The sequence below is a fragment of the Indicator indicator genome, chromosome Z (genome assembly GCF_027791375.1).
Source record: "Indicator indicator isolate 239-I01 chromosome Z, UM_Iind_1.1, whole genome shotgun sequence".
In the NCBI taxonomy this organism is placed as follows: domain Eukaryota; kingdom Metazoa; phylum Chordata; class Aves; order Piciformes; family Indicatoridae; genus Indicator; species Indicator indicator.
The window spans coordinates 44,046,272-44,058,978 of record NC_072053.1 but is presented as its reverse complement, the minus strand read 5'-3'; the positions used below and the strand labels follow the sequence as shown (position 1 = coordinate 44,058,978).

At 39.3% G+C, this 12,707-nt stretch overlaps 1 protein-coding gene across 1 annotated transcript in view; it reads right to left on the bottom strand.

Annotated features, from left to right (window-relative positions):
- The window catches only part of CNTLN (centlein), a 318,217-nt gene that overhangs the window by 266,703 nt on the left and 38,807 nt on the right, over positions 1-12,707 (bottom strand).

Here is a 12,707-nt window from a genome sequence, read left to right as displayed (position 1 = left end):
TGTTTGTCATATACAATGGTGATGCTGAATGGTTTGTGTCCCCTGCTCAATATCACAACACCTGATTTTCATCTAAAAGACATAATATCACTAATTTGATGCTATCATATATTGATGGATGCATTAATTTTTTCCAGTACCAGTGATTAAATTTTGAACCTAAATTTTTGGCCTAAACTTTATAACAGTAATATCATAATGCATTTTAAAGCCTGGAGGTGAGTAAAATTGTTCTGGATAAGGCAAGTAGAGAGTAAAATATTATGAGAGCTAGAAGTAGCTTATAATGTACTTGTTTCGATGTCTGTTACAAAAAAAAAAATGAGGTATTCTGAGCTAGTTACACTCCCAATGAACAGCATTTCCCTCTAAAGTCTGGAAAAATATATCCATTGGTGTGCTTATACAACAGATTTCCTGACTAAATGCCTCCTAAAACTATATATGGAGGACCAGAAGCTGTGATTTTCCTCTGCACAAACATAGTATTCCAATTAAAAATCATCCTTCTTTTCAGATACAGGATTTATTTTAGCTCCCATTCTATTGGCATCTCTTACAATGCACTAAGCAATGCCTGTGTTGATCTGTCTGGTCTGTAAAGGCATAAGAACACAAAGAAGCCTAAAAAGTTACAAGGAAGTACTTCTTGTCTTTCAAGAGAAATATGTGAAGGAGTTAGAAGAATAGAGACAGTAACTAGTCAGCTTCCTTGTAAAAAATGTTACTTGGACAGTATTTCAGCCATTCTTTAGACTTCTAAGGGGAAAAAATAGAAGAAAACATACCAAAACCCTAACCTATGACATATTATTAAAGACCGAAACAGGAAATAGCAATCATGTTATGGGAGGGACTGACAATAAAGCTTGGATTCATGTACTTTCCATACCACCAAAACACACAAGACTGTAGCTGCTAGCCATATGTATCCAAATGAAGATAATGCTAATTCTGTGATTATTTAGATACAGTAAAGCTGGTATCTTAAGTTCAAATATTTTATTTGCTACTCATGTCACTGAACTGAAGATCATGCCAAATAACTGCTGCTAAGATCTTGATTTTGTAATAGTAATAGTTCTTCTATCACAGCTTGTGGCATGTCTTCTTTAGCATTAATATAGTTAGTTGTTACCTATGCAATACCCATCAGTTGGCAGTAACAGGTCACAAACCTGACCTCATTGCAGTGGTATGTGGGACAATGCTGCCACCTTGGACTAGGACAGGCTTTAAAGCAGTTTTTCAGAGAAAGGTGTGGAGGATGGTTAGGGACGCTTATTACATGGCTTTTTTTTTTTTTTTTTTACTCCAGCAATTGTAGTTGTTTTGATGCACCTGAGTAGTGAAACATGAAAATTCTGGTGTCTAGATGACAAAGTAATTGGAGAGATACCAACATTTTTTCCTTGCATGTATCAAACATAAATATATTACCTGCTTTTACACAGTGTATACATTTGCAGAAGTCACAAGGCAGAGGGTACGCGCACACAGAAGCTTTTCTGATGCACCAAGAAATCAGAAATAGAGGATCAAATTAAAATGTTCACCATATTCAACATGATTTTACGAAGAGAATCTCAGTTGCTACAATGTGATATTCTAAGAATAGCCAGCCTTTTTGGAGGAGCATTGCACGATGAAGAGTTTCTTGCACACCTTAAATGGGTAACTTCCTATGTCTCTTCTTTAGACTCATTCGCTACCCTATGTGATCCTGCTTTTGGAAGCAGGGTTGGACTTGATCTTTGGAGGTCCCTTCCAATCTCTAACATTCTGTGAACTGTGATTCTGTGATTGCCTTGTCCTCCACACATCTAGGTCTGCCCTGAGGGAGTAGTATTCACTGACAGAAAAAAATTTCAGGGTCCTATCTAGATAGCACTAGATAGTCAATTCCAAACAGTATTTGGCTTACAGTCCAGTTGTAGAAGTGCAAGGATGAAAAAGTACTTCAAAAAGGAGAGTAGGTTTGGGACAAAGTATTTTAATTTATTAGTTTCTTTAGGTTCCTTAGATTTTAAGAAATGTCTGTAATAAAGTCTATACCCTTTTGCACCTGGCCACAATGTGCAAAAGGAAAGAAGTGCAGTAGATGTCCTCCGCAAAGCATTTCTAACAAAGAGCAGTGAGAGTACTCAGTCTTTTGGATGTGAGACTCGGAACCATGCTCAAGTTCAAAGAGGACCTATTAAATATATGGTGTTAAAGCAGCTAAAACCTCTGCTAGGAGAGGTCAAAATCTAAAAGCTGGCCTTTGAAAAGAAGGCAAGGATTGAGCTGTCAATTCTTCTGTTTTCTTTTCTTTCTCTAGACAGGAAGATCAATTTATATTTTAATACTTGAAGCAATTATGAAAGGAATAAAGAAGTTGTGATGCATAAGGAATCATACTGCCACATTATTTAAACTCTTCTTTAATGTTCTGTACCTCATTCAGCTTAGGTTGCCACGTCCATTTTAAGCCTCTATTTAAGCAGGGTGTAAATAGCAGAAAAATTGTTCTATTAAAAGGAGGTAAATATTAGCTGTAATTTTTCAAGACTGCACATGACAGATTTTTGTGACTTGCCCTGCAATATTACATGACTTTTTTTTCACTTTTAAGATACTGAGCCACCAATCACTATCAGCTGTGACTAGGGTACAGTTTGTTAAACACATTTGTTATGTCATTTACAAAAGCAAGCAAAGTACACAAATGTTCAGCGTGAGATACCAGAGTGAAAGAATTAAAGTCCTACCAACAATTACAGTTCAAGACTGAAGCAGTTAAACTGGGTAAGAGAAAAAAAAAAAAAAAAAGAGACTTTCCCATCATGCATATAACTAACTCACCAAGGCCATCACTTTTGACTGGAGTAATATAAGGAAAACAAATGGTAAAACACTAAGAGAACTGAAAAACACTGAGATTCACTTGGGAAAAATATCCTCAAGTGTTATATGAGATAAGCAGAAACGCAGTCCAGAATGCATGAAGAACACTATGTGTGGTCTCTGACTAGCAATTACTAAGCTATAGAAAGCAATTTTGATGTGCAGCGATTGAAAGTGACAACAGAGAAAGAAGAAACTTCAATCTATAGACCTTTTACATGCAAATGTGTACATTCTTGTACACTAGCAAATAAATCCAAAAATATGTATTTTTACATTCTTTACTACTTTAAGCAAGTTGCTGAAACTTATTGCACCTTATTTTTTTTATCTCTAAAGTGAGTTGTCAGTTCTGTGTCTTGGCTTATGTTTAAAACCTTCTAATGTCCCTTACAAAAGCAGTTGTAGAACTACTAAGCACCATCTATATCTATTAAATTTAATATATGTTCTTTCAGGCGAGCTCATAAAGTACTGGAAGCACGTTTGTCTTTAAGAACATCTGCTAATGCATTTGGGAAAGTTTAGGATAAATCAAACTGTGTGGTAGGAACCTCTAAAACAGAGCTAGAAAAGATTGGGTACAGAGAATATGGTATAAATGGAAAAAAAGATGGATATGCTGCAGACAACCTTTTTTCATCCTCAAAAATGCTAGCAACACTTAAGTGTGGAAAGACTTCAAATCATCTTCAGTATTTTAGCACAAGAGGCAAAGAGAACTAAGCAGCTGCTCCAAAATTTACTTCCTGAATGAAAAAATGCTTTTTGAATTGGCACACTGAATCATCTGTTTTATTATTTGACATAAATTCAAAAACTTTATGGTGAATTTTGTCTGTTGAGTAACAGGGGTTAGAAGTTGTACACTCAGAATTTTGGGAACACCATCATAACAACTTTCTACACAACATTAATTCATCCCTTTCAAATGATGAGTGCATAGTGTCTGAAATAGTATGATCATGTACTGTTTTCTCCCTGCAAGACCTGCCTGTATCAAGCACACAGAGTGGATGGTATTATTTAAATTAAAATGAATGTCTCTATAATGAATGAAGCTTCTTTCTTGAGACTCCTGCTTAATCTACTGACGAAGTTTTAAGGTGTGTGAATGAGGCAGGAAGATAGACTTACAGGTAATGCAAAATCTCACCTTGGAGAATTAGATTGTACCCCTGTCTCTGAGCTCCTGTGTAATACTGGGCAAGTCACTTTAAACAAAATGTTTATGTTTGGTCACTAGTTTTTCAATTCTTGGCTCAGGTCCCTGTGGTCCATAGCTACATGTAGGTGAAATCCTGCAGAAGAAGCATCCTTGATTCCCTGTCAATATCAGGTCAAATATCAAATTCTTTCTCTAAAATACCATGAAATTATAGTATTCCAGGGAAAGCATTAGTCTGTCTTTTTTTTTTTTTTTTCCTTATAATAAATGCATAGATATTGCCTCTTAATCAGATTCTTGAAAAGGTTGAAGTTCTTCTGAAATGTCAGAATCTGACAGATTAAGTAGCATAAAACTCAAATACAAACATTTGGAAAGAGGGGATAAAAAGGAAAAGGGGGAAAAGAGAAATCTCCAATAGGAAGTAAGAGCCTACCTGATTTCTTATGATATCCTATAAGCCATGATACCTGCTGTAGAGTAATACTCAGCATATGATCTCCATATAAATGTTCAGTATATGTATGGATGTTACAGCTGTATTTCAAAGTAAAATTAACAATCAGATTAGGATTACTTTTATGCTCAATTTGATTATTTTCCCCTTTACTAATTGTGATTCATAGAAAATTAGTTTTATATTCAGGACTGGGCAAAATTTCTGTGTTTCTGTCTTTCTACCAGTAAAGTGGTTTTTCATTTACATTTCAAAGATATTATTCTCTAGAAGAGTTCTTTCACACTTTGTCATGTACGCAAATACAAAGGATTTTAATTTGTACTGTTACTCTAACCTCCTATAGGCTACTGGTGCCTTATGTCCCACCTTCTGATTTGTTGGTTGGGTAAAATCTCCAGGTTTGCAAAATGGGCAGAAGATTCAAGTGAACCAAGATCATATTCTAGAGACATCACAATTCAGATAATTCATACTCCTATTACCCTTAGGCTGCAGTTCCTCCTTTTATCTCAAACTTGCATGATCTCAGTGCTCCAATTTGGAAGAAGAAAATAGAAGTGAACACAAATATTTTTATATCTGACTTTGTCATGCTAATATCAGACCAATGAGTACTATTAGTTTCATGAAGGTTATAGATCAAGTAGAAGGAAAATTACAGTGAGAAAGTATTTGCTGTATAGGGTAGATATTCCTATGGATGAGGCTGAAATAGTCAGAGATACTGTTCTCTTCACTGTACATAGTATTTTCAGGTGTTCATTAATCTAAAAGTAAAGATAGGGTGTCATTTCCTGCAATATGTGTGATGTGTGCTGATGACAGTCACCACAGCAATATAAACAAACAAAAGTCACTGTGCAGGCGGATGGTATAGTATTTAAATGAGAGCCCTATTTTTTTAGGATTATCTTGCAATATGCCACATAGCAGGCAAACTTGAAAGAAAGAACTTGATGCAAGTTTAAAATACTATTGTGTATGAAACCGAACATGTTATTCTGAAAGAAGCAAAATTTGGAAAAGCTTGGAGCTTGTTCATTCTGAAGTCAAATAACTACATATATTCAAATATCACCAGTTAGCTATTTTGCTGTTGATCCTTTGGTGAGAAATATGTTATTGCACAATGTTTATCCCATAATCCCATACTGTCGACCCAAGTATCAGAACTCCCAACAGCCAACTTGCCTCCAGCTATTTTACCTCCTCAGCAGCTTTCAAGAGGCTGTAATATACTGTCAATACAAAAGCCACTGGCTTATTGACAGGTAGAAGGGAAAAAAAGTGAGATTTTTAAAAGCTGAATTAAATATCAAGGAAGATAGCAAAGGCATCACTCTTTAAAAATAAGGTAACTGGAAGCTATTACTGATTGTGTTACACTTAGCAGGTTCTTTGTTTGAAATATTAGATCAAAGGTTAGGTAAAAATTTTCCATGTGTGATATAGGTTATTATCATTCTATTGGAGTACCCTATATAGGAATATGTTCTTCAAATGCCTAATCCCAGTAAACAAACAAACAAACAACAAACACAACACCCCCCCCGCACTTTTTCAAAGTAGTAAGGAAAGCTGGTTTTAAATTCAGTTGAATGGCTCTCTACCTACTATAAAGCCTTCTCTTTCACAAAACTGTAACTGTTTATAGCCTTTGATTCACTTCAGTGAAACTGTATTGAAAAGGTTAGTCTTGTAATGGGCATGGCATATGCCCTTCCTAGCAGATGAACATGCCTTTTACCAGCTAAATTGCAACACTCCATGTTTAATCCGTATTAATGTACCCCGGACCCGCCCTCCTTCAAGTGGGAACATGGATGTGAATTTATCAAGGTTTTAACCACTAGGGGGCTGTGTGAACACAATTTTTTGGCAAATTCTTGGCCCTTCACTGGTTCAAAAGGGAAAACGTGGTTTTATGTACGATAAAATGTGACTTTGAAATAATTAAATAGCTTTCTCCTATCTCCCCCCTTTGACAGAAATCAAATCATGGCTTAATTAGACCTGTAATTTTTTTTTTTTTCAGTACAACAGTAAACCACAGAATTTTTTTATTGGTCCTGTTACCCGTATAAACGAGGAAAAAAAGAAAAAAAAAGAGCAAAATCCTTAAAAATTCAATAACTTATTTGGACTCATTGTTTGAGCCTGAAATACGCTGTCTACAGCTTAAGGTTCAAAACTAATCCTGTTGAAGTGTGGACACTAAAAATCCTGTCCATAAGCTGTTACATATTATACTTAATGAAGGTATCTGACAAATATGCAGAAAACAGAATTAAATTGCCACAGAAACACAGATACCATCGACAAATATCATACTGCAGTTTTTGTGAAAACTTGTGTTTGATACTAATATATATAATTCATCCTTCCCTGTTCCAACAGGCATGTGAAATAGACAAAGACAGCAAAAACTGGTAAAAAGCTTGGAAATATGGTACTACACCAGGACATGCCATTCATTACACTAAGAGTTTGCTGTGGTTTTAGTCCATAGCAGATACAGAAAAAAATTAGAAGTGCCGATCAGCTACCTGTTTCATATACTTGATCACTCTTCTTGATTCTTTTAAGTGCGTGTTGGGTCATCCAAGTGTCCAGTCACATCAAAAGGGAGAAGGATGTAAAACGCCCTAGTATTGGTATTTCATGTCACCTAAAAGTTCTCCTACTGTTCACCTTTTAAAGATCAGGTCCTGATCTTGTGTTTTTACAAAGCCCGAGGAAGGGAGCCAGTTTTGATAGGACTAGTGACCCTCAGCGCCTTCACAAGCAGGACTAAGGATAGCCAGATAGGCTCGGCTATCGATACCTTTGCATAAAGCACGACAGCCTTATACCATCCTCCCTTTGTCAAGCAACCCATACGACGCATTCCGTACTGCCACCCCCTCAACGTTGTGAGAGGAGGACAAGTGGGACAACATAAAGGGAACGGTAACGAAAGATCTCGCAAGGGAAAGCTCCAAAAGGGGACTGACGGCCCGCAGCCCTTCTCCCGCCGAGGTGCTGACCAAGCAGAAACGTCGCCGGTGTGCAACGACAGATAACGGCAACGCCTACCCACCGCACCCGCTAGTCAGGCCGAGCCCCGGGGCGGGCGATACGTGAGCGGCCGCGGAAAAGTCCCCTCCCCCTCCCCGCGCGCTCCCTAAGGGCGCGCGCGGCAGCCGTTGTGTGCCTGCGCACCGAGGGCCGCAGCTCTGCACTCGGCCGCCGTCGCCGGGGCAGGGTTTCGCTTGACTTGGCTCCGTGTCACACACAGATGTGACTCTTGTCTGTTCCCTGCAAACGTACAACCGTGACGGCTCACCTCCTCCCGCCTCCCTCCCCCCTTCGCCCCCCCCCCACCCGAACCAAAAAAACCCACCCTTTTACAAAAATTTCTTCGGATCCCACATCGAGCAGCAGCAGCAGCCGCAGCAGAGCCCCGGGAGCTGATGGAGCAATGGGTGGGAAGCGGGAAACCGGCACCACGAGCGAAAACTTTTTATCTGCCTAACTTTTCGCTTCCCTTCTAACGCGCTCTCCGCTCCTCTCCAGCTCCTTACTCCCTCCTCTGGGCTACGCTTACTTTCCCGCCGTGTCTCTCCCTTCTCTCAGCCCTCCTTCCACCTTTCTCCTTGCCGCCTTCTCGCTCGCTAGCTCCAGCGGCGCCTGGAGCTGATAAGGAAGAGGAGAAGCAGCCAGAGAGACTGCAGTCGCTGCGAGGGGGAACCGGGCAGAGGAGCGGAAAGGGGAACGAGGGAAGAGGGAGGCCAGAGAGGCGGACAGTCCAGCGCGGCGCCGCCGGCCGCCCTCACCACGAAGTTGGCGGCGGCCGCTGGGCGTTTTTGACAGCTGGGCGCGGGCGGCCTCTGCCGCAGTCACCGTCTGGCACAGAAAGTTGGGGGTGGGGGGGAGGGGACGACGACGACGAGAGATAGGGGGTTACTTTTTCGCACCCCCGGTACTGCTCTTTGCCCTTTCCTCTGCCTCCCTGTTTGCCGCTCTTGCCCAGGAGCGCGGGGTTAGGAGGAAGTAAAAACTGCCCTCAGACCCACTCGCAGCCTCTCCGCCTCTCCCTCCCCAGCCAAACAACCCAACAACAACAAACCAACCTGTGGAGGCTCTGACCCGAACCTGGGTCCCTCCTCCCATCACTTCCAGCTCTCCTCGGAAAGCTTTCTCTTTTCTTCTCTGCTTGCTCGGGCTGAACTTTGGGGGCTGAAGTTTTGGAAGAGTCAGTGAGAGGGCGGGGAGGGCGGGGGAGAGAAACAGACTCTCATTCCTGCTACTGCCTTTTTTATTTTTTTTTTTTTTTAAGCGGGGAGTGTGTGTGTATATATATATATATATATGTATATATATTTTAGTTCAAATCACGGGGAGTGGGGAGTGGGGAAGACGGAGTCGGAGAGAGAGGGGGAAAGAGAGGCACTGAGAGACCAGAGGCAAAAGGAAGGGTGCAGGCACTGCCGCTGAGAGGAGATCGAGAGGCAGGGGGTGCACTTGACAACGAGCATGCAGAGATGGTAAGAAGTTTCCAGCAGCCTTTCGTTTTAATTCTAGCATTTGATTTTATTTGATTAATAAATTGTGCAGTAACACAAGCAGTCCTGCTCGCTATCCGGTGTGTTTCAGCCTTCAAATAAACAAGCAACCGGGAAAGGCGAAGGAGGAGGATAATAAATAAATCAGCTCTGTGCTGCGTGGATTGGGGGAAAAAATGACTAAGAGGCTGTGCTAAACTTTGAATTTAGGAGGTTGAAGTGGGGTGGCCACATGATTTTTACCACCTCCTCCCTCCATTAAGGATGGGAGGCTCGTGTAAGAAAAACGTGTATGCCTATGGAGGGAAGGAGACTGAAGGTGAACTGGGGTTGAATCGGACATACAGTGGTCTGAACTTTTTTTGGACACCACCTTCTGCTCGGAAATAAGGTTTACAAATCCGGTAAAGGTAACCTTTGAGAGCGGGGGAAGGAGCTGCGTGTTTGCGTGTGAAGCAGCGCCTGAGGCGGGGAGAGGGAAGTGTAAATCCACCTTTCCTCCGTAACTCGTTTTCTTTTTGTTGTGCATGTGTTTTTAGTTTGCACCTCTCCAATCAGCGGCTGTTACCAGAACTTGGAGAGTTACGTTGTTGCCCTAACTAAAAGGGAGAGGGGAAGCCCCCAAAACAACTTCGAGCAAGTTTTTGATGCTTATTTCATGTGCTGTGCAAATGCAGGTCTCCTTTACAGCAGTGCTTTTGTAACGCACGTTTTTTTCTTTCACGACCTCTTAATTTAAAAATTAAAAGTCAAAATGACAGAGGACCACATCTGACTGAAGTCTGCCTGTCTGGCTTGAGATGTGAGGAGAGATTAAACAGCTGAGAAGAACAAGCACATTTAGAGCCATGACTAAACTTAAAATGCATGGTGATAACTATTTGTGGTAGACTGTCCTCAGTTAGTGACAGTGATCAGCCTTTATTCAATGAAGTAATATATTTACAGTTGCTGTTTGACTATTGCACTGCTTTGAGTCAGCTTTTGTCACATCACTCCAAGGATATCTTCTATCTGTCTTGTGTGAGATGAATATATATATGCACATGCACACACACATGCATATATGTATGTGTGTGTGTATATATATATATGCATATATATATATGTACACATACATATATACAGACATGCATATGTATATACACATACGTATGTATATACCACATTCAAACTATTGATACAATGTATGTGTAAGTAAGAGAGCATTTGAGGTGGAAGGTTTGTATTTGTTCCTTCACTCCCTAACATGTCATGTCTTGTTTCAGTGATCAAAGCCACAATTGGACTGTAGGATGTCAAATGTAGGCAACAATAAATAAAAAATAAAATTAAAAAAAAAAGAGGAGGGGGGAAACCCAGCATGTGCTCAAGACTGTGGTTACAGTAACACTGACAGAAATTAAAGTGGTTTTGAAAGCAGCATGCGATTTATGAAGGTTCCCATTTACCCTAGAGTCAAGCTCTTGTAAAATTGATGAACAAAAGACATCATGTAATAATCTGGTGTACTCAGGATTAAAGTGACAATGAATGTCTTTTTGTGTCTGGACAGCAGTTAAGATGGTTTGAAGCAATTTTTAGGTGAGAAATGAAGGCACAATATTACATATTTCTTTTCTTAACCTGTATGCTAACTGTACATAACTGTTGAAATATTTTTTAGTGGAAGGGGCTTTCTATTTTTCATTATCTACATAGAAAAATTTTAAAATGAGATAGTGTTTTTGTCATAATTTCAGAGTACACAGTTCACAGTTTAAATGAGTTCATTTTAGACAGTAATATTTAATAAGTCTGATTATCAGATTTGTACTAGAATACCAAGTTCCTGTAGAACCATGTGGAGCTTCCCTTGCCCTTAAAAATTGCAGTAATTTTTAACCTGAAATTTAATGGGGCATATGAGCTGTCTGATACACTGTCATTTCATTTTAACCTGTCCAGTATTAATGAACCATCCAGCTCTACGTGTGTTCTGCTTTTAATTCCTAAAGCACATGAATTTTTAAATGGTCTCCCTAATTATTTCAGATGATCCATCTTTACCTGATCCAGATGCAGGAAAATCTAAATGTAAATTATAAACTAATTCATTATAAGCAAATTTTGAAACTCCTTTTAAGACCCCGGGATTATGAAATGTGCTTTAAGCACACATCTTACATATAACAAAACCCCACTGCTTTGGTATGTTATTCTGTGAAAAGACAAGACTGTGGCATTTTAGGGGGGAAAACTGAGCATGTCTTTAATCGCATTGCATTTTTATTATTGAGGTATTTGTGACAGGTGGGTATGTGATTACATTAAAGTAAAAGACATAAGCAGAGATGACTATTGCTATATTTAAATGTAAGTGTTACATTTTGAATTTTCTAGTGAGTTTTTGAGTTCAGTGCTTTACATAACATTTTGTCCTAATCTTGCTTGCTGTCAGAGATGTTTCATGGTTGTGCAATTGCTGCAGTCAAGAATGCCAATTTGCATTCCAGGAGTGTCATTTGATTACTTTTATCTGCACAGCTCGAAGACCAGCCCAGACCTCTCATTTCATCTTGCCATGTCATGAGTCAGTACTGTGTCGTCTTTTCAAAAATCTGCCCAATTTAGACAAGAAAGAATAGTACTTTCATGTTGCAGCCGCAGTCCCCTGCTAACTTGTCAGCAGCAGCATATGATTCGTTTGGGCCCAGAAGAATGGTACAGAGATGAGGGTTAGGCAGTTCAATAAGCCCATGGACAGGTAGTGTGTGACGTCCCTAGAGAGCTTAAGTTAATGAAGAACAGGTCTGCTTAGTTCTTCACACTCTGACCTGGTGCTGTCCCCACAGTTTTCTCATTTGATCTTTCCCAGCAAATTGATCTTTTCAAGTACTTTTTTGCCTTCCAAGTTAGTCCTTGTGGGACTGAAATTAGCAGAGCAACTTAAGTTGGATAATACAGCTGTTCAGGAAAGAAGAAATTGGACACTAGTTCATAAAGGGGGGAGGGGAAAGTAAGCTCTTCTTTCTGTTGTTACTCACAATTCCTTTTTTTCTTTTTTTTTTTATTTTAGAAAACTACGATAGCCATATTAATATGGAAGTTCGCTTTCTTACTTATTTGTAGTCTATATGTGTAGTCCATTGCACACTGCATTAAATGTGTATCACTTAAAGAAATATGCTTGCAGCATAGACTGCAGGTTTGCTTTGGTACTTGTGAGCTGAACTTCTTGTTAGAAATGATTTGCTAGTATGTAATGAGGCTTTTACAGTTGTCGTAAGACATTTTAAATATCAATTGTACATGCCAACTACATTATTTATAGCCTGCTAAATAACTGTAATTCCATAGTATCCAACACTGAAATGCCGTGGAGATTAAACAATAAAAGCCATTACAAATGGTATGTGTAAATATTATGGTAGGTGAAAATACTGTCAGCAAATTACCACTAGCATTACTGGTTTTCTGAAAAACAAATGTTTACAAATAAATTTACAAATAAATTTTAACTAAGACACTGCTTAAAATCTGGATTCTGAAACATGACTATGGAATTATCATTATTTTTTATGTTATATTGCACTTAGTAACTGGAAAGTGGAGGTGTGCATGTGTGTGTGTTTCTATACACACATGACTAAGTTGTCAAACAATGTAA